Below are 19,629 nucleotides of genomic sequence, written 5' to 3'. Positions count from 1 at the left end.
CTCCATAACTGAAGTTAGGGTGATCTATCCAACCCAAATTATACGTATTCGAGTACGAGTCATAGGGTTTCCTTGGCGAGGGCGCGTGACCAGCCATATTCACTTGTTCCGCCCTTTCTTCTTAAATCATTGGGCACATCTCTGTAGAATGATTCATACCAGTGTAAATTCCACACACCTTGGCTTGTGACACATTTTCTACAGCCAATTGCCTAACAAAAGAGGTTCGCTCTGTCAATTGCTGCTGGATGGAAGATGTCTCTACCTCATTCACTTTGCCTGTCAGGATATCCTCCCTTGTACCAAACTACTGCAAATTTTCAGTCATTCATTCAATTAGCTCTCACGCTTCTCGAGGAGTCTTGTTCACCAATACCCCTCCACTTGCAGCATCAATTATGCTTCTGTCTCTGAAAAGTAGTCACTCGTAAAAATATTGGATGAACAGTTGCTCACTTATTTGGTGTTGAGGGCACTTGATGCACAACTTCTTGAATCGCTCCCAGTAATCATAAAGCGACTCCCCTGGATGCTGCTTGATACCGCAGATCTCCTTCCTTAGACTTACAGCTTGAGACGTAGGAAAATATTTGTCCAATAACTTTTTCTTCAACTGATCCCACGTGGTAATGTTACCTGGTGGTAGGTAGTACAACCAGTCTTTTGCAGAGTCCTTCAAGGAGAAGGGAAATACCCTCATTTTTATCTGCTCTTCTGTAATACTCGGGAGCTTCATGACGTTGCAAACTACATCAAACTCTTGCAAGTGCTTATACAGCTCCTCACATGGTAAACTATGAAATAATGGCAAAAGATAAATTAGATCAGATTTTAATTCAAATGGAATGTTATCATTCAAACTCGGAAAAGTAATGCATAAAGGTTGCTGATTTAAATCAGTAGCAGCCAACTCCCTTAATGTTCGTGCATTCGCCATAGTGACTTCTTCTTGGTCTGAGTCACTCGAAGTGCCACCAAACGAATTTGTTGGTTCAACTTCTGGCTCAGGTCTCTGAGATGCAGTATTAGAGTTCTCTTTTCTGAGTTGTCTGGTTTCTTTCCTTGTTCTACGCATAATTTTCTCTACCTCGGGGTCGAAAATTAATTCATCTGTACGAGAAGAACGAGGCATACACTCGAAAAGCATCAGAAAATTAGAACAAAAATGAATGATAAAAAGAAACAAATAGCTGACGCCAGTCCCCGGCAACGGCGCCAAACATTGACAGGTTGCCAATGCTTGTTCAATAATAAAAATAAACCTAATTGCTAATTAAAATAATCAAAACTCAATTCTAAGTACTGGAGCAGGGAGTCTAGATGTGCAATGGGTTACTTGATTCACCCTGTTTTTGAAGAATTTGTTTGATCCGATATACCCGAATGGAGTGACTTTTTTACAAATAATTATTAATTTGTAAACAGGGCAAGTAGGATCGTATCCTCAGGGATTAGGGGTATTTTTCTCTTTCGAAATTCAAAATAACATGGGGCGTGTTTTTGTATAAATGATGACGATCAAAGAAATTCAAATAAAAATAAATAGTTAACTACAAATTAAATGACAATTTACTAAAATTAGAGTAACAATAATTAAAGTTCTAGCTAAGAAATAAGTTCAGCAATGGTTCACCTAATTGATCATCGATGCAAAGGAGTACAATTCCAATTATTTACTAATAAATAGGTTATAACTGCCAAACAAGCGATGACAGTCAACCCTCTTTACTGTGTCGGTGATTAAGATACGCCTGTTAATCACTGCTCTAATTAAGAAATTATCTCAGGTACGCTCGTAAGATTTAATTCCCCAATTGCCTTGCGTATTAGAGGAGCTCTATTCTAACCAAGTAACGCACTACCAGGGTTATTTTAAATTAGCACGCGTACTCCCCTGACACAAACCCAATCATGTCAGTTGTCACTATTTCAAGGCAATTAAATAATTATATATTTAATGTCCTAATTGACAATAGATTATCAAATTAACTAATTATCCGGATCCAAGACAATCGATTAATTGGACAATCTTAAGCACTGTAATCAAAAAATATGCGAGTACCAATAAATAAAAAAAATAAAATTAAATCGATCTCACAATTTTTAGGCGAATCAAAGCCTCCATTGTTCCTTGACTAGAGTAAGGGAGTTAGCTCATCTTTGATGCAAAAAAATCATACAAAATTGAAGCAATAGTCGCGGCCATCAATTAGGTAAATTCAATTCGTTGGAATACTGACAAAAAAGCAAAGCTACAGGAAGTGATTAAATGTCTTCACTTCGTCTGACATCCGAAGAAAGAAAAACTATTAAGAGCCAAAAGAAGAAAAAGTCAAAGTTCTCCTAATTGCTCCTCACATACGAGGGAAAACTACAACTACCAAAAGCTAAGAAGGAAAGTCAAAGAGCAAAAGCTCCAAAAGATAGTGCTAGTTCTCTACTCCTAATTCCTATCAAAGTCCTACTCTAATACTGCCTCTCTTCTATGCGGCGGCCCTTCAAGGAAAAGGAAGCCTGAGCCGTCCTTCCCTCTTCAGCAATTATCAAAATGGGAAAAAGTTTTTTTTTTTTTCAAAAATGCCCCTGGGATAAGCTCTGTTATTTGGACTCCTTTCCTATCAAATTGACACTTGTTATCATATTTTCGTTCTACTCCCTGAAATAAATGTAAAATACCAAAAGTGAGTAGAATCTAACAATTAATCCACATCGGGTCAGGTAATAGAGAAAATTAATAATAAAATAAATGATAAAATTGCAACCTATCAGTAGCATGAATAGCAAACAAAGAATGAGAGTTAACATGATATTTCATTGTATCTAAAATATTAAAGTGAACTATTTCTCCATCAAATTTCATCGTGAGAGTACCCTTACTAACATCAATCTTAGTTTGGGCAGTACTCAAGAATAGCCTTTCTAATATAATGGGTGATGGATTTGGGGCACTTCTGTCATCCATGTAAAACACATAAAAATCAGCAGGAAAAAATAATCCATCTACTCGCACTAAAACATTTTCAACTATCCCATCCAGATAAGCAAATGTACGATCAGCCAATTGAATTATTATTTCTATTTCTTTTAAAGGTTCTAAATTTAGGGAATCATAGATTGATTTAGGTATCACATTAATAGAAACCCCTAAATCTAGCGTGACATTTTCAATCTTAGAATGTCCAATCTTACAGGGGATAGTAAACATACCTGAATCTTCGCATTTAGGTGGTAGTTTTCTTTGTAAAATTGCTGAAATGGTCTCACCTACCACAATATGCTCATCCCCCCTCAACTTCTTCTTGTTGACGCACAAATTTTTCAAGAATTTAGCGTATTTTGGCACCTGCTTGATCGCGTCCAACAAAGGGATATTTATTGCCACCTTTCGAAACACCTCTAGAATCTCTTTTTCCTTATCTTATTTCTTTGGTTTTTCTAACCTGCTCGGAAAAGTCGGTGAGTTAGTTCCAACTTTAATTATAGAATCAAAAATTACCTTTGGATTTGCATTTCTCATTTCTTCCTGCTCAAACTCTTTTTCAATTTGATCTTCATTTTTATCCTTCGGAATCACAAGTTCGAGTCCTTGAATTTCCTTCCCGCTTCTTAAGGTCATTACACTTACATTCTTCGGGTTCAGTTCAGGTTGATAAGGTAATTTTTCGTAAACTTGAGATTCCAGGCGGTTGATTGCTACTGCTATCTGATTCATCTGATTTTGCATTGATTGCATATGACTCATTTGATTCATTATGTTCTGTAGTTCAGAATACGTCTTTTGTTGATGTTGCACAGTACTAGCCATAAATTGTTTCATCATATCTTCTAAAGATGGATTGGAGCTTGGAGGAGGTGGTGGTGGGCGAGGTTGATATTGCTGTTGATACCTTTGCTGTCTATTCTGTACAAAATCTGATTGTCTATTTCCTCCATAAATAAAGTTAGGGCAATCTCTCCAACTAGGATTGTAGGTACTTGAATATGGGTCGTATTGCTTTTATGACGCGGGCGCGTGGCCAGCCATGTTTACTTGTTCTGCATTTTCTTCTTGAACCAGCGGACACATCTCTGTAGAATGATGCAAGGCAATGCATACCCCACATACTTTGGCTTGTGGGGCATTTCCCACAGCCAGTTGTCGCACGAAGGACGTCAATTCAGAGAGTTGTTGTTGGATGGAAAATGTTTCTGCCTCATTCACCCTACACGTTGGGACGTTCTCTCTTAAACTAAATTGCTGTGAATTCTGAGCCATCCCTTCAATCAACTCCCATGCTTCTCAAGGAGTCTTATTCACCAACACCCCTCCACTTGCAGCATCGATTATGCTTTTATTCCTAAAGAGTAACCCTTCATAGAAATATTGGATGAGCAATTGCTCACTTATTTGGTGTTGAGAGCATTTGATGCACAACTTTTGAACGTCTCCCAGTATTCATAGAGAGACTCGCTTGGGTGTTGTTTGATACCGCAGATTTCCTTCCTCAGACTTGCAACTCGGGAAGCAGAAAAATATTTTTCAAGAATTTTTTCTGCAACTACTCCTAGGTGGTGATACTGCCCGGAGGTAGGTAGTACAACCAATCCTTCGGCGTGTCCTTAAGAGAAAAAGAGAACTCTCTCATTTTGATCTGCTCTTCAGTAATTTCAGGGGGTTTCATACTAGTGCAGACCACATCGAATTCCTGCAAGTGCTTGTGCGGCTCTTCACCTGGAAGGCCATAGAAAGATGGTAAAAGGTGAATCAATTCGGACTTTAATTCAAAAGAGGTATTATCATTCAAATTAGAAAAAGTGATGCATAAGGGTTGTTGATTTAAATTAGGTGCAGTCAACTCCCTTAAGATTTGTGCATTCGCCATGGTGACTTCCTCTTGGTCTGAATCACTTGAATTATCACCACACAAATTTGTCGACTCCACCTTTGGATTAAGTCCCTGAGGTGGAGCACTGGATTGCTCCTATCTGAGCTGTCTAGTTTCTTTCCTAGTTTGGCGTGCAGTTTTCTCTATTTCAGGGTCGAAAATCAATTCGCCTGTATGAGAAGAACAAGGCATAAACTAGAAAAAATATCAAAAAATTAAAATAAAATGAATTTAAAAAGAAACAAATGACTGTTGCCAATCCCAGGCAACGGCGCAAAAAATTGACAGGTGCCGAACCTATGCAATAATAAAAATAAACCTAGTTGCCAATTAAAGTAATTAAAACTCGATTTTAAGTACTGAAGTAGGGATTCTAGGTGTGCAATGAGTTACTTGATTCACTCTGTTCTCGAAGAGTTTGATTAATCCGATATACCAGAATGGGATTGCTTTTTCACAAGGAATTATTGATTTGTATAAAGGACAAGTAAGGTCGTCTTCTCAGGGACTGGAGATATTTGTCTCTTTTGAAATTCAAAATAACAAGGGGGTGTTTTTATATAAAAGATGACAATTAAAACAGTTTAAATAAAATAAATAGCTAACTAAAAATTAAATGACAATTTACTAAGATCAGATTAATAATAACTAAAGGTCTAGACAAGAAATAACTTTAGCAATGGTTCACCTAATTGATTCTCGACGCAAAGATAATTCCAATTATTTACTAATAAATAGGTTATAACTGCCAAACAAGTGATGATAGTCAACTCCTCCTTACTGTATCAGTGATTAAGGTACGTCCGTTAATTACCGCCTTAATTGAGAAATAATTCTAGGTACGCCTGTAAGATTTAATTCCCCAATTACCTTACGTATTAGAGGAAGCCTATTCTAACCAAAGAACGCACTACCAGGATTATTTTAGATTAACCTGCGTATTCGCCTAACACAAATTCAATCGTGTTAGTTGTCACTATTTCAAGGCAATTAAAAAATTACGCATTTAATGCTCTAATTGACAATAAGTTACCAAATTAATTCGACATCTGGATCCAAGATAATCAATTAATTAAGTAACTATAAGCACTGCAATCAGAGAATACGCAAATACCAATAAATAAGAGGAATAGATAAAATTAATTCGATCTCATAATTTTTAGACGAACCAAAACCTCCGTTGTTCCTTGACTAGAAAAAGGGATTTAGTTCATCCCTGGTGAATCAATCTCACGCAGATTTGCAGAAACAACAATCGTAGACATTGTATCCGATTTCGATGATTCAATTTGTTCGAATTGGGAAAGAAGAGCCAAGACTACAAAGTATGACCAATTGTTTTCCTTGGTCTTGACATCCGCAGGAAGAAAACAACAAGGAGACGAAAACGCAAAAGTCAAGTGTAAACCTTCAAGTCAAAAATGTCTGCCATCTATTCTTTTCTATCTAATTCCTATCTGCTTTCCTTCTCTCCAGCTATGTGGCGCTCCAGAGGAAAAGGAAGACTCCTAGGCTTGCTTGATCTCCTCTCTTTTCGGGAACTGCCAACAGAAGAAAAGTTTCTCCTTTTCCAAAAGTGCCACTGGAATAAGGACTGCTACTTGAACTCCTTTTCTGATAACCGTCAAATTAGCACTTGTTATGGTATTTTTGTTCTACGCCCTGTAATAAATACAAATTTTCAAAAGTGAGTAGAATCTGACAGTTAATCCACATCGGGTTAGGTAATAGGGGAAATTAATTATAAAATAAATGATAAAATTGCAACCTATTAGTAAGTTAAGCTACGGTGGCCCAAGCCATGGGGTGTAAGCATTTAATGCATTGGACGTTGGACTTTTTTAAGTTTGTATTTTGTTTTTACTTTTCTTTCTTCCTATCTTTGTTTGCTATCTCATTATTGTTCTTTATTAATCTTGAAAAAGGATTTCATTGTTTTCTTTTTAAAATTTATTTGGAAAAAATACAAAGCGATTTGCAATTATTTGGATCTAAAAGTTTATTGTCGAACACCTCAAGTATTATGTAATCCGTTTAATGTAATAAATCGGAATCTAGGGTGAATATAATAGAAGCTAGGGTTAGTTACATTTACCTCCCTTGAGATTTCGCAAAAATACCAATCACTCCATCAAGTTTGAAATAACAAGTTCGGCAAGGCAAAAAGGAGCCAATGTGGAAGATTTCTGAGGTGTTATTACGTTGAAGGAATGTTGCAAGAGATTTCTGTCCCTTTGTAACGTTTAGATTTTACCTTCAACACCCTTTCAATTTTTTTTTGATAAAATATAACATTTCATTCCATGAAATCTGCACTAATGGTAACAAATAAATTGAGCATGTCATAGATACAACTAATCTGAAAATCACAAGAATTTTTTCATAAAATTTAGTTACATTTACCTCCCTTGAAATTTAGCAAAAATACCTATCACTCCATCAAGTTATTTGACTAAATAACATGGTTCGGCGAGGCAAAAAGGAGCCATCGTGGAAGATTTCCGGTGTTGTTATTATACTGAAGGAGCATTTTTTTTTTTGACAAAATACTGAAGGAGCATGTTGCAACTTATTTCTGTCCCCCCGTAATGTTTAGATTTTACCTTCAACCGGAAGCTTTTTTGCTTTGACACCTTTTCAATTAGATAGCACCACTACAGCCTACAACAGTACCCATTTTACTAATTTTTTTCCCTTAATAAGAGATCTCATAAAAGCTAGCATATATGTGCATGGTGAAAGCTTAAAATAATGAATTAATCAGATTGGGAAGGGTTGGGTTAAATGATAAGGTGGGATGAATTATAAATTAGAAATTTTGAATTCAAAACCTTCCACTTTAAAAAAAAACTGAATTAATTAGATCAAGAGCATAGTACAAGTTTGTTTTGCACCACTAGTAGCACCTGCAATCACCAGCAGATGCTTCACTATTAGTGTTTACAGACATCAACCGATGGTTTACAAAATCAACAATACAGTTTTACACTGCACAATTTATTGTTGACCAAATTATAAACTTGAAATATGAATGATAAATAGTTACAGATACATGAAACTTCAACTGTAGAAGAAATTTTTTTATTCTTGCACACAAAGGGAAAAAAAAAGAGAAAAAAGAATAGAGACTTGCCACAACTTCTTGTGTGGCCTTTCCACAAGTACCGGATTGGCCACTGTCGCAATCCGTGTTAGCCGTCCAATACTGGGAGATTGTTGAGGACGCTCACGAGTACCTGATATGACCATGGGGTCCTGGCCAGCAAGTTCCTTGACAGCAAGGAGCTGGGCCTGGCCAGCTAGGTCCCCGTGGCCAGCGAGTTCCCCGACCAAGGGGACGCCAAGTTTTCTTGGAACTCTTGGATTCAGCGTTTCAGTGGCCTATGTAGCTTCCATCACGGGAAACCATAAAGCTGAGCATTGTATAAAATTTATCAGTAACTCAACAACAGAATGTCATACTATATGTTACTATTTGTGTATTGGGTGGTTTAGTTAAATTGAAGTGAAGAATCAGAAGGGTGAGTAACTAATGTGAGGATCCAAGCGCGGAATAATCAACTATTGAAATATCAAGTACACAACAATTTCATGACAAACAAGACACAAGTATGAAAGATAAACGACACACAATATTTAATGTGGTTCGACTCCACCATTGACTCTACATCCATGGAGAGAAACTTGTTCTTTATTATGAAAGGAAAACTCTACACAAGAATACAACTTGAACCCAAATCCAACTCTTGTATAACATCTCTCATCTCCCAAGAATCCTCTCTCACCACCCATGTATAAGGCTACATGTCGTCTTTATGTGCCTCTTGTGTAGTATACCAACCCACTTATTTATAGGGAACATTATTTGGGCAAAATCCAAATAACAATAAGAAACCAATGCTAATTCTAAACTTATACAGAATAGAAAATAATTTTTAAATCCAAAACAAAAGAGAAAATTTCTTGGTTACTACTTCAAGTAACTAAAATCAATTAGACAACTAGTTACTTCTACATAGAATAAAGAATTTGCCTAAAAGAAATTAAGCCAATTTCCTAACAAATCTCAACCTTGGCAAAAATTTCTTTTAACAACCATTTGCCTTCAACTATCAAATAATATGGTACCAAACTACACACTCGAATCAATATAGTCTTGATACCAAATTAATTAAATCGACAAATAAACATGTGTACTTACCCGGAGTTTAACCTTCTGTTGACTCTCGAGAACCTCCTCAATTCACCATCTCTTTTTGTAGGATTTTTTCTCACCACCATTTGTAATTCGGAATTCTCTTCTATGAGGTCTAACCCTAATCATTGTGACAACTAAATGGTAAAATCACCATATTTCTTTCTATCCTCAAGACTGTCTCGCCACGTGTGGTTTCCAAAACTCTACCTAAAATGAAAAACTCGTAACTCTCAGAGTCTTCTAGTGCATGGAAATTAGATCTCTTTGTTTCTTTGGGACATGTGGCATACCACCCAAAAAATATAACCAAAACCTAAAAGCCACTGGGATGAAGTATCAACCATTGAAGGTGTGAGAGAACCTCCACCGATTCACGTTCAAAATCAACATTGGACTCCACATTTTCCTTGACTCTTAAATCACCTGTTTAGATTCACCGTCAAGTGTCTCCACACTTTTTGGCTTTCCAGCCTTCACCATTAATACTTTTTGCCAATCTATTGAAACAAGGATAGTATCCATTAAATTGTTCAATTGGTAACAGCCACCAACCCACTTAATCTCAATAGTTAATCAGGATCCAACCTTGAACAATCAAGCTTTTGATCCAACCATTCAGTTTGTTGGGATTCAAGTGCTTGTGAGTAATCCAATTTCACAACCAAATTCTGATACAACTTGTTAGAATCCAACCACGGAACACACAACTATTGAAATATCAAGTACACAACAATTTAATGACAAACAAGCCACAAGCATGACAGATAAACGACATACAATATTTAACGTGGTTCGACTCCACCATTGAGTCTACGTTTACGGAGAGAAACCCATTCTTTATTATAAGAGGAAAACCCTACACAAGACTTGAAACCAAATCCAACCCTTGTATACCATCTGTCATCTCTCAAGAGCCCTCTCTCACCAACCATGTATAAGGCTCCATGTTGCTCTTGTGTGCCCCTTGTGTGTCCCTTTTGTAGTATGCCAACCCACCTATTTATAGGGAGCATTATTTGGCTAAAACCTAAATAATAACAGGAAACTAGTGCTAATTCCTACATCTATATAGAATAGAAAATAATTTCTAAATTTTAAACAAAATAAGAAATTACTGGGCTACTACTTTAAGTAACTAAAATCAATTAGAAAACTAGTTATTTTCACACAAAACAAGAAACTTGCCTAAAAGAAATTAAACCAATTTCCTAACAACTAAACCCTTGAAGCACCACAAAAAGGAATCTACTTGAAGTTACTGATATTAAAAGAATTAAATCTCACCCTTTCCTTACTAGAAAAATTTTAAATGAATATATGTGTGTGTATCGAGGAGTACATGCAAGAAAAAGTACAGTTTTTTCTTTCTTAGTTCAAGGGACCATACAATGGCTAATGTCAACAAAGTTGAATCTCTCAGTTTATTTTTTATTTGTTTATTTTTTGCAGTAGGTGGAATTCCACTAGACCTATATTTTAATTTCAAGGGACCATATTCAATTGTATTATACAAGGATAATTATTTTAACAAAATTTTATATCAATCTCAAGAATATTTCTTTCCTGGTTTACCTAGTGACTCTGGAAGCTATTCTTAAAATAGCAGCTATTCGTAAAATATTTGAGGAAACTTAGATTAACAAAGTTGTACATCAAATTTACACCCTCAAGGCAGCTTTTCTTTCCTTCTCGCGAAGCAATTAACTTCTAATAGCATTTCTTAAAATATTTCAAGCAATATTCAATTCCAGTATATAAGGAAATGCATTCTTACATGTTCTATTTCTATATTAAAACCTCATAATGGGAATTTTATTCTCATAATAGGTTCTATTTCTATGTTAAAGCCTCATTTTCCAATATTACAGAATTAGCTACCAAAACGATAAGATTTTTGTTTATATATATACATACGTTGTTGTTGCGCGAGAGACTGTCACTCTTCATCTCAATTTCCCAAATCCCTAGTAATACTCAAGGCAATTAAGAGGTTCGCTTTCTATTTTTTGGTTTCTCTCGTCCGTCTCAATACTTCTTCTTGATGCATGTATTATTGTTTGGTTTCTCGTCTGTCTTTAAAATTAAATATTGCGTGATGCATTGTGTTGTTCGGAAACAGGGAAAAGGTAATTATCAAACACCAAAATATGTACATGTTACATGTGTTAAACGCTTTCATACATAAGAAAAAAAAGATTTTTTGTTTTAGCTTCTTTTCAAGTAATTGTTTACATATCATATTTTACTGAATCTTGGATAAGTAATCATGGTGGGTGATTGGTATACAATTAATTTTTTTTTTAATTAACAGTCAAAAGCATGATTAGTTTTTTCTTTTTTTCTTGTTTCTCTTGGATCAGTTGGTGATATTTCCGTCAGCGGTGCAATGGAGCCTTATGCAGATGCAGTAAGTGGAACCTTTTTTTTTGGAAAAAAAAATTCAAAATGTAGACACCTATTTGTAGCTAATTTTGAGTGGGAAACACATGCTTTGTAGCTTGACACCTGTCAGCCCATGTTAAGAAGTTTTGCAAATTCTCTATATTACTTTTTTGAATTCATTCAATTGTCTCTCCGAGTTTGTCTTTCTTTTTTCGGTGGGTGAGAAAGAGATGAAGAGGTAATCAGGGTACTGTTGGGCCTTGTTTCTTGTTGTCATATGATCAACTTTGCTAATTTTCTGAGGTAACGTTCATCTGGAGAAAGCTGCAGTAGTTATCAGCTGAAAATACAGTAGTAAAACTTCAATATGATTTGGCTAGAACTAGAAGTTGTCTATCCAAAACTGAAGATTTGGAATACAGAAGTTGCAGATTCACGGCCAAATTGTCCAAGTTGGATGAATATCTTTGAGGCAGAAAGTTTTAGAGGTGAAACTAAATTTCATTTGATGGCTGCATATTACTCTGGGAGTGACAACTTGAACTGTTGTACCTCGAAATGTTTCTCATTGAACTGTTTAATGTGGATGTGTCAGTTAGAAATTGGTTGTTAGAAATTTCAATGTAAGTGGGCAATTAGCTGGGGGTTGCCATAATGCCAGTCAAAGTTTCTTAAGGGTCATTCTTTGTTTTGGATTCTGGAGGTTCTGATGCAAGAGCCTAGATTTTTGTTGCTTTGAAAAATATGTGCAGTTCCATTTTCCATGTCTCGTGAAATAACAGATGCAAAAACTAGTCAGATAGATTTGGTAAGTAAGAATTCTGATCAAATTGAAGTGTACAAACAAAATGGCATTGTTGATTGTATGGAGGAGAAGATGAAACGGGGTTGTAAAGTGTCTGGACTTTCAAACATCGTGCATTAGTTCAGTTAGTGCTTTACAATCTACATGAAGCGGTTTTCCTTTCGTAACAGGTAAAAGTCAATGCCACCTTGTCAACACTTAGTCAGGATAAAGATTAGTAGAAGTTTTGTTTGGTATTTGACTAATGAATGCATCTTTGGCGACAGGAAACATATTTACTATGGGCAACCTCGAACCACTGCCTGTTTAACGAGTTGAAGTCAAAAAGGAGGGTACAGATGCCTCGGACTACATGTAAAAGCTTAAAGCGAGTTTGATTTTGATAACTCATTTCTATCATATGATGATTTGCTGGATAGTTTGATTTTGGTAACTTATTTCTCAAGTGTTAAACGTTTTCTAGAGTCATGTTTTTATATCCTGCATGAATCATGATTACTAGGTCACCAGCACCTGCTGGAACTGTTTCATCATGTACGGCAAAGTAGTCCATGGCTGGCACGATGTTGATTTTAGATAGCAGGAGTTTTTGAGCGATTAACAGTTTATGTACAAGCATCATGGCCCCAAAATCTAATTGCTCATGTTTTTCTTTCTTTCTTTATATATATATATATATATATAATTCTTTTAATCCATTGTGAAGTCACACCTGAACATTTGAGGATGATCTGGCAACGACCATAGTTGCAACTTCAGACTTTCTTCAGTCTCAGTTGCAGACTTGACTAAGCCGGCCGGCGCAATCATACGTGAATTGCCTTCTCTCACAAAATGTGTCGATTTGCTTAATGTTTGGGTTTGATTTGACATGCTACATTTCTTTAGTGACTCTTCAAGGTTTTCTCCCACAATGAATGCGCTTGACTCAAGCTTTTTTTTTTTTTAAGTAATAGTATACGGTTTCAGTTCTTTCTTCTTATGTCTCCGCCTATATCTTCAGTTTTATAAGTACAATGAAACTCATCCACTACAAATTGCCCGTTCGAATTAAATTTTTTTTTAAAAAAATGTAACGTAACGATTTGATGTACGTAAATTAAAAAATGTGTTAACTGAAAAAACTAAATACTTTTTTACAAAAAATTACAATCCAAATAAGGCGTGCCGATCGGGAAATTGCCAAGAAAGTGTTATGGTGCTTTTCAGATCTTATATATGACCTGGAGGTATGACTTGGGCAAGAAAGAAATGTTGATAGAATCTTAGATTGAAGATAAGAATATGGAACTTACCGTGGAATTGGAATTTTAAAGAATTTGGCAGACAGCCAGACAATGCAGGACAAAATGGTTTCCAAGACAAATACTACTTGAAAAATCATCATTCCAAGTCACTGACTCGTACATCATCGTGGCTATGGATGTAAGGAAATCCAAAAGCACGATATAATAACCATTGCTTTTTTTTTTCAAAGTAATATACGGTTTCAGTTCTTTCTTCTTATGCCTCTGCCTCTGCCTCTGCCTCTATCTTCTGTGGACTCTTCTAGTACGTAACGTAAAGGGTGGGTAGTGGTTGAGAATCTTGAATTGAGTTTCGAAACCAGTGGTATTTGTGGTGGTGGTGGCTCCATAGCTGAAGGTGGAAATGGAAAATTTTATAGTTTGAAGATGATGGCATTGAATCCTCCCGAAGTTAGAAAGAAAAGGTTGAATTGGGAGGAAGGCAAAGATGTGGTCCGAAGTCTGAACGAGCAATAACTAAAGATTGCAATGCAATGGTTATTTTATAATCTGAAATGGAGCAATCATCATCAATTAAGCTTGCAATTTATTTTTTTGGGAAAAATACACTTTTCATCTCCAATGTTTAAGGTGTTCACTAATTTCGTGCCTAAAGTTTCATACAAAACACATTTCATCCTTATAATTTTGTAATTTTGACCAATTTTGTCCCTAAAGTTTATGTAGAACACATTTCATCCTCATAATTTTATAATTCCTACCAATTAGGGACAATTAAAGGATTGTTAACCAATTTAGACATAATATTATCACATGTCCCATTAATAATTGTATTGTTAATACTTAATTCAATTATTGATTAAATTATAGAAATAACAACAAGTGTTTTTGGATAGGAGACTATCTCTTTTTTTTTCCCTTTAAATTGTGATATGATATATTTGAGACTAAATGAATAGATTGAAAGATAAATAGATGATTGAAAAACATGTATATGATGCAACAAAACAAAATTTTGCAAATAAATGACAATCTAAACCATTCATTCTTTTGCATTAATATTTTTCTCCAATTAGTTGTGATGGGTATGTTTGACATTTTTCTTCAATTGGCTATAGTAGGATTGTTTCTTTCCCACTGACTTCATTTTCTTTGGATCTTCTTGTTCGATTGTGATTAAGAAGAAAGTAATGGTGGCTAAAATTTCTTAGTCTTTTTTGTACTAAAATGAGAAAGTGAATTAAGAAAAGATTTTTGAGCTTTTAGTTAATCCATTTTTTTTTTACTAATGGGGCATGCTGTGATCAAGTGATGCTATCCCATTCAGATTGCTTTACAATCTACTTTTTTTTAAAATATTATTATTATATTAGAACAAAACAGAGAAATACAAGCAGGTGAGGTATAACAATTAGGGCATGGCACCTGTAACCCTAAACCTGCGAAAGGAAGGAAAGCCTAGCCTATCCAATCGGTATGCACCTCTAGCCAATTTGGGTAAATCCTTAATACTTTCATAGACATAAACCACATGCTGATGATGTGCCAAACCAACATTTGCCAATACATCCGCAACCTTATTTGGTTCTCTATAAGAGTGTGTGAACTGACAACTTCCCCCAGCCAGTAACTCAATCTTCCCCACCTCAATTAGGAAATTACGAGAATGAAATGTGTTTGTGTAAAACTTGAAGGATGAAATTAATCAAAATTATAAAATTACAAGGATGAAATGTGTTTTGCATGAAATTTTAGGGATGAAATTGATTAATACCTTAAATATTAGGGATGAAAAATGCATTTTTGCTTATTTTTTTCTTTCCCATCCACTCCATAAAATATACTACTCCACTATTTCATGAAACGTCTATTAGTTGATATTTGCGTTCTCGTGAAAGGTGTGGGGAAGTTCTTTTCGCATCCGTTTCATAAAATATACTACTCCACTGTTCCATGCATTCATTTACTTGCAATCTTCCAGGCTGCAAAAGACAAAAACTTTCGAGGCAGTCGCACGTTCTTAAATAGGAAGATAAACATAACAATTGCAACACACGACGCATATTATTTATTTAGTTTTGTAAGTACAATGAAACTCATCCACTACAAATTGCCAGTTCGGATTGACTTTTTTTTTAAAAAATTGCACCATAACAATTTGATGTATGTAAATTGAAATATTTGTTAACAGAAATTGCAATCCAAATACGGCGTGCCACGTAGCTTCAAATGGCAAACAAGAGTTTGTCAATTGGGAAATTGCCAGGAAAATGTTATGGTGCTTTTCAGATCTTATCTATGACCTGAAGGTATGACTTGGGCAAGAAAGAAATGTTGATAGAATCTTAGAATGAAGATAAGAATATGGAATTTTAAAGAATTTGGAAGACAGCCAGACAATGAAAACAAAATGGTTTCCAAGACAAATACTACTTGGAAAATCATCATTCCAAAAAAAAAAAAAAAGTCACTGACTCGTACATCATCGAGGGTATGGATGTAAGGAAGTCCAAAAGCACGATATAGTTGACCTATTTCTTCCTTGACCACATCTTCTTAGTGTTCATTCATTTGTGAATTGTCCGAGCAGATTTTTCATTCTTCAGCTACCAAATACTTTGACTCTTTGTACATGCGTGCTGATGACGATACATTTAGTAATGTCCCAATATAAGTGAATTTTTCATTTAAGGAATATTCTCTCTTTCCACTGACCTCATCAAGAAGTGAAGAGAAAATTTATCATGCCTTTCCTTTTGTCAAGTCAAAAAATAATTAAAAAAAAAGAATAAAAATGCTATTCTACCTTTTCACATTTGGAATTGCGCTATCCTTCATTCTTGGTGATCAAGTGTACTATTAAGAATTTTACCTCTAGGTTTAAAATTCCATGTTTCAACTCCATTTGTGTTCAATTACTACCTTGTTTGATAATGTGTCAAGTAATTATCCTAAGATAACAGCTGAGAAGTATTCGTTGGTGACTAGTAATTTCTTTGCAAACTAGTTATATCGATCTCCAGATCAGTATTTTTCTAGAACGGTAAAACGAGAAAGAAAATAGAATTTGAAAACTTCTGGACTTACCCAAGCCGTGCGTCATGGCTGCTTGAATAATACTCCACATCAACAGATTGAACGCCTACAGTGGTCCGCTGTCGTCTTGGCAAGCCAATCGCTTTATACTACTTTACTAGTAGTTTTTTTGAACCTAAAATTCCTCTTCTTTGAAAATTAGTCCAACACTGCGCCAACTCCATAATTTGCAGTGTGTGTATGTGTGTGTATTTATATTGCTTTTTTCAATCTTCCGGCATTGAGTGGCCACATTAAATTCTCATTAATCTAGAGTCAAGCATTGTCGGATATTTTTGGGGTGGCTTTCCAACTTGGCCTTGTTTGGATTGTGATTTTTTGTAGAAAAATTTTTACATTTTTTGTAAGCACATTTTTTAATCACATTTTTACCTCATATATATCAAATTATTACAGTATATTTTTCTAAAAAAAACTCATTAAAATAGCAATAATTTGTACTTGCTTCCACTATAATATGACTCCTTCGTAAATTTTGAGATAGAGATTAGGGATAATTTCAGAAATCTCCCTTGAGGTTTTTGACAATTTCAAACAGCTCCCTTGTGATTTTAAAAATTACACTTACCTCCCTTAATGGTGTAAAATTACTTCAATAACCCTCAGAAAACAATTTAACCCATTTATAAGAAAACAAGGAAATTTATAAAAGAAAATTCCTAATCAGCAATAAACCCGCAAACTAGTTTACTCCTTTCTATTCTATGGCAGTCAACAATTTGTTATTATTTATTTCCTCTTTTTCATTGACAAATTATCTTCCCCTTTCTCTCTTCTCCTGAAAAATACATAGAGATTGGTAAATAATCAATTTTCCTATGCCAAAAAGATAAAACTCAGGTCATGTACTTAAACCATATTAATTTGATATAGACAACATGAATTACACAAATAAATTGTTTTGCCAAAAACCCAAATGTGAAATTACTTTTCAATTTGCTTCCAATGTCATGGTAATCCTTTTATTTTCTTTCTTGAGTACAAGTAACATATAACACTATTGTCGACATTTCTAAGATATGGTATTAAGCGTGGGATATATGGGTAGATCATATTAGGGTTTTAATGAGTTAGATTGTGTTTAAAATGACAAATATATTTTGGGTTTTGATTATTTTGAGTATCATAATAGATTGTTGATGGCATGGCAGAAAAGAGAGGATGATGCAGGGGCAACTTGTGTCATGAAAGAATGTTGCTAAATTATTCTTCCTCCTTGCCTTGGGGATGAAGAGAAGTGGTCTTCCAAGGATTGATGGGTGGTGCATCTAGTGATGGACATTGGCAAGTTAAAGAAAGAGATGAAAGAAACTTTTTAAAATTTGAAAGAGGGCATTATAGGATATTCAAATGAAAAATTGGTCTATTGGGTCTACTTTGTTACATAAACCATCAAAAGAAGGAAGGCGGCTGTAATTTCTCAAACCTTAGAGGAGCTGTCTGCTATTGTCAGAAAATTCAAGCTCCCACCCGGTTAACTTTGAAGGTTGTAGAAGACTCACTTTAGATATTTTCTGTGTTGTAGTAATTAATTTGATGAATAAAGGTCCCTTGATCGGCATATAGCTAAGATCCCTCTTAGATAATTTCCAAGGCTTGATTTGCCCGGTTTACAGTAACAGGATGCTCAAAGATAGCCAATTAGCAGTCAATCCAACAGGTCAGCCGTCTACATATGTCAAGGATCACGCGTTGAAATTTGATGAGAAATCAAATCTCCGTACGCCAAAATACTATGGATAATATAAACAAGAAGAATGATTGACATCTAATTCACTTTTTATCTCATATACATTACATCAAAAAATTATTATAATATTTTTTAAAATATTATGTCAAATAATCATCCATTTAGACACACTCACTATCGTTATTGTTAATATTGAATTCACTTTAAAAGATGTAGTAGTAGTAGTGCAAACTACTACTATACTTTTGACTTACAAGTGCAAACTATAATATAAAATTACGTACAGAGAGACACCAACGCGTACGTAAAGCAACACTCACCAACCCACATTCAGCATATAAACATGCTTAATTAAGTTGCAAGTAGATATGTATCACCAAGTCAGAAGAATTTTGCATGCCAAAAATGTCAAAACCCATCTTTTTCTTTCATATCACGCAAAAATAACATTAATTTTGGTCTTCACGGTTTTGATTTTGAAGGAGTTTCGTGGGCAGCAATCCTTGTTAGGTAGTAGTAACTTAATTATCAACGTCCCCCCCCTCACTACTTAGCCTTTTTTATCATCATTTTATCTTGGAGCTCTGATTTTGGGGGCATGCGAATTGGTATAAAGCCTTGCCTTGCCTTATCTGGAAAACTAATCCTTCCCAACACTAGGCTAAAGCCTCAATATGCACTCATTGGCCTGTTCAAATTTAGGAGTTCAAATTTAATTTTAATCACGAAATGCTCCTAAATTTGAACTGAAGCTTGGAGTTTGCTCGAAATAGAAATTCAAAACTTTGGAGACCCTAAAATCTGACTCAGGTCTGAGTTGGGAAATTTCTACCTCTTGAAGTTGCTTGTACCTAAGATAGCTAGATAGTTTCCATATTGAATGCATGGCAATGACAAGGAAGTTTTCCATCGCGTCGTCACATGAGGAATAGGACATAAATCCGAAATCAAAGTTCATGTAAGGGGCGGAGCAGCGGATTTAGGTCGGTGGATGTTTTTCTGGTTCATCGATCTTCTCTGAAGCTGAATAGGTTATGGGAACTGGTAAGCGGGTGCAGTTTGGGTCAATTGTTACAACGGCTAATTAATTCTACTGTTGGCTTATCTATTTATCTATTTTGAGTAAATTATACTTAACCAAAAATGACCTCTTCAGTTCAAAGTAACAGTGACATTCCCCCTTGATTTTCAGGAAAACAGATTCTTCCTTATTGTTTGTTAAATAACATAATAAAAAACCTCTCATATTCTTATAAATTAAGGAAGGAAAATTAACTAGTCTTGTTGTAAATTGAAAACTACTAGTATTATAAATGTTGGCTACATCAAAAGCATTGAGAAGGGAA

The 19,629-nt window shown here is 35.1% G+C and overlaps 1 non-coding gene across 1 annotated transcript; it reads left to right on the top strand.

Moving 5' to 3' along the window:
* Positions 1-458: 458 nt before the first annotated feature.
* On the top strand, positions 459-565 carry LOC113767178. The gene has a single exon (XR_003467899.1). It is a non-coding gene; the product is annotated as a small nucleolar RNA R71 (small nucleolar RNA).
* The last annotated feature ends 19,064 nt before the right edge of the window (positions 566-19,629 follow it).

This window comes from Coffea eugenioides, chromosome 3, assembly GCF_003713205.1.
Source record: "Coffea eugenioides isolate CCC68of chromosome 3, Ceug_1.0, whole genome shotgun sequence".
NCBI classification, from domain to species: domain Eukaryota; kingdom Viridiplantae; phylum Streptophyta; class Magnoliopsida; order Gentianales; family Rubiaceae; genus Coffea; species Coffea eugenioides.
The sequence above is the reverse complement of the archived record's forward strand: the minus strand, read 5'-3'. Positions and strand labels throughout refer to the sequence as shown.